Here is a 4,047-nt window from a genome sequence, read left to right on the forward strand (position 1 = left end):
GGTAAAAAAGTGTTCCCAAAGTGTTCCGGGAACACTTTTCGTAAATGGGAACGCTTTTGGAGCAGAAACGAGAAACAAAAAATACTTGTTTCTTTGTTCCCGGAACACTTTTATCAAAGCTTTTGAACACATTTTATAACGCAAGAGGAACACTTTTTGCAACCCTCTGTTCCTGGACTACTCCTTCACACTTTCAAAGACGACGACTTTTTATCAAAGCTTTTGAACACATTTTTTTTTTGTAGTTACCAAACGCGTTTTTGTTCCCCAAAATTGTAGCCGGGAACAGAAACAGAAAAAAATGTTTTTGTTCTAAAAGTTGTTCCGGGAACAGAAACGTTACCATACGCACCCTAAGTTTCTGAGGTCACATGCATGTATCCCAGACAATAAGAACAAGTTGTGGGAGATCAGATCGTCAAGCAGCAAATCCATCATGGGTCGCTCTCAGACCTCAAGCAACGTTTTGTATCTACTACATCCAAAGGATTTATTAAACCCTTCTTTTGGGCGGATGCATAGACCGACATGAATGCTTTTAAAACGAAGAAGACGAAACAGGGACGTTGCGTGGATTGTAGTCATCGCGAGTCGCGAGTAGGGAATGGGAAGCAAGGCTTTTGCTTCGTAGTCTGCATGTTGGAAGACAAGAGGGCACAAATTTTTTTGGTCGCGCAGACCCCGTTGAGGCCATAGGACACAACTCTCTTTGTCTCTCCGAGCTTCCAATAAGCAAGAACCGCTTCACCCTAACCAGTTTCATGCAAAGAGATTCATTGCGAAAGTTTCATACTGACTAATCAATGCTAAATCATTTACATTGGTGTAGCTAGCCTTGTTAGAATGATTTTTTTTACTGTGTCTACCATTAGTGGGGGAGAATGAATTTTCCCGTTCAAGCACTCACTTAAACCATCATGATTTTTTCTGCATAATTATTCTGTTTACTTCAAAAAAAGCTTTTCTCACTTCGCAATTCTTTGAAGATGATTCGATTATTAACTATTCTTGGAATTAGTTTCTCCTTTTAGCGATTAAGAGAGTATCGAATAGAAAGTTGCTACCCCGACTGTTTGATAGTAATGTCGGTTATTTCTAATCACACGATCTCCCAATTAATGAGTGTTTTATGCAGAATTCACAGTGATGGTGTGTGGATCTATGACTAAAATTGTATCGTCTTTAATAGTACTGTCAGGAAAATATTTCTCCACCGAATTTCTTTGCTTCTAATATGTCGCTTGGGCTTTCCGTTAATATAGGAATGCGAATATATCAGCAATATGTCGCTACAAAACTCGTTGCATCTTTAACCTTATCAGTCATCACCGGCATGCGTAATCGTTATTCATTTCCAATCCGTTTTCTTATGAGACTTGAGATAAAATGAATTGCGCCTACTAGATCCTAGAGAGCCTTTCTTTAAGCAGACATGATTAAAGTACCGTAACTTTCTTATTCAAGCCTGCAAATTGTGAGCTGCACACAGTGAATCTATAGCCAGTTTGCAAGTTGCGCAGGTCATTGAATTCATAACAGGCGCCTCATCCATGTGAGACGTCGCGGCTAAGTATGTAGGGAGGATGAAGGAGACGCCAAACTTCTGTTGAGGCTACGGATGTGTGGCCATGAGAGGCCTATCTAAGCTCTTGCAGGCTTTTAGAGTAGGTTAAATTGGGGGAGAAGAAAATCTGCAGAAAACGACTCAAAATGTCATCCCTCTTGCATTTTCTGCAGCTGGGGCTCACCCTCTTGGGCGATGCAAATTTAATGAACAGCGACAACGCTGGTCTCTCGTTGTTCTGCTAATTTTTCATGCGCCTTTTTCTTTTTTCTTTTTTTTCGAAGTTCTTGGTCCCCCACCATGTAAGGGGAAGGGGAAGGGGAAGTTTTGGTTTCTCGATGGTTTCTTGCCTGTTTGTACTTCGTCTCTCGGGGATTTTCGGGAAGTCCCGCTAGGGTTTCGTCGAGTCTGTCCATGCGTGAAGTTTCCACGTGTCCAGGTGGGGATGCTCGAACGTGTCTAAGTAACATGTCCACGATGAGGAGTATCAAAAGATGCAAGATTTTCATAACGATTGTTACACCAAAGTTTATGTAGTCATTTAAGCTTTAGATTTTGCCAGGAAGTGCAAATTGCCGGTTATGAAAAGTGAAGATGCAAATTGATATGGATGGAAAGACACATGTGTGTGTGTGTGGTGATTTTGGGGCAGATTTATAAAGCTTTGCAATGAACAATTTGAGAAAAAAAGTACAAAAAGAACTCTTAAACATATTGCATTGATACCAATTCAATCATAGATCTTTTTGCACTTGTATCACTTGAGTCCATTCGGCCAATTTTAGAGAAAAATCGCTGACATAGACGCCGACCGTTCTACGTGGCACAACGATGCCGACTAAATATTTTATAATTTATTTGGTTGTTTTTTTTTGTGCTTTATTTCTTTTCTTTTTTTTTTTTGCTTTGGGTGGGCCCTCATCGCCATGAGCGAGGGCGGGGACGTCCTTGCCGGATCGGGGCGAGGATCGCAAAGCCCACCCTCTTGATCTAGTCATTGCGGCCTCGCCCAACTCGGGGGAGGGCCGCAATGCCCTCGTCCGATTTGGGTGAGCGGTTGAGTGAACCCTAGCCCTTTTGGCCGGTGAGGGCATTGCGGCCCTTGCCTATAGCCGCCGAGGGCCATGATGCCCTTGCCATTCGGTAGCCATTGCCGGCCAACAGAAAAAAAGAAAAAGAAGTAAACATAGAGAAAGAAAAAAACAACCAAATTTTTTTGAAAAAAGTCAAAATTTTATTAAAAGAAGTCTATGTTAGCGCTTATCGTACTATGTAGGATGACGAGTGTTCACACCAACGATCTTTGATCAAAATTGGCTGGATAGACTCAATTGGTATCAATGCAAAAAGGTTTAGGACAGAATTGGTTCAATTAAAAAGGTTTATGACCGAATTGGTACTAATACGATAGGTTTGAGACTTTGTTGGTATTTTTCCCAACAACTTACATAGCGAGTGTCAAACCTATGAAGCCAAGAAATATCTCACCTACTTAGACCCATGTGCTAATTTTCCGAGATTGAGCTAATTTAAAATGCATTGCACACAAGGTTTATGCACCTTTATATCGTGCAATTAACAATTAGCTTAAAGCCGCCCCAAATCGCCCTAACTAATCCTCGGCATTAGACAAATGAACCCTTAAACTCAGACTAAAGGGGATCATATACCACATCGAGGCATGATACATGGGTACACCACACATGGGCAAGCGTGTCCAAGGAGGCGACAACATTAGTGTGAACTTTGGAAAGAGAGAGCCGTCCAATTTTTCTTCTACATAAAGAGGAACGAAGCGATCTTTTTATGAGCAGTCATTACGTACATTAACTATGATCCAATAGCCATCTAGTTCCCTCCTGTCTTTCTTCATGAAGGAGGAACGAGTGATCTTCTCATGGGTAGCCATTACGAAATTAGGAAAAAAAAATAAAATTGAACATCATTCACAATTCTTGACGGGGTCATTGGATCATAATGTTGCAATTCACCAGAAATTTCTTTCATCTCAAGATGAATTCTTTAATAATTCAAAGGGCGAATAATTCGGCTTATGTTGTAAGACGGCAAAGCAAAAGGAGGACAATAATGATGAATAGGGTTCCCATAATGTTGCCATGCCATGTCGGTGGGCTTTAGCAGCTGCGGTCCAATTTTTTCTTTGCACTTTGACGGTGTTATGGAAGACAACCCCATTGATTGCGCAGCTATCCTGTCCACCCATGTCCAAGTCCCTCTAGCAGTCTATCTTTTCGATCGACTTAGATGTGAATTCTAGCTACGGTCGAATAGCCCTCCAATTCCCTCTTCTTCTTGTTCTTCTCTACACAAAGGAGAAACCGACGATCTTCTCTCACGGGCAGCCATCACTTTCATTGACGATGGCGTTCGTTTTTCCAACTAGGGTAAGGAGGAACTCATGAAATATGCCCATCAATAACCACTCCAATCGTCATTGGGCGGAAATCCGTTAGAACTTTCGA

This window comes from Rhodamnia argentea, chromosome 10 (genome assembly GCF_020921035.1).
Source record: "Rhodamnia argentea isolate NSW1041297 chromosome 10, ASM2092103v1, whole genome shotgun sequence".
NCBI classification, from domain to species: Eukaryota; Viridiplantae; Streptophyta; class Magnoliopsida; order Myrtales; family Myrtaceae; genus Rhodamnia; species Rhodamnia argentea.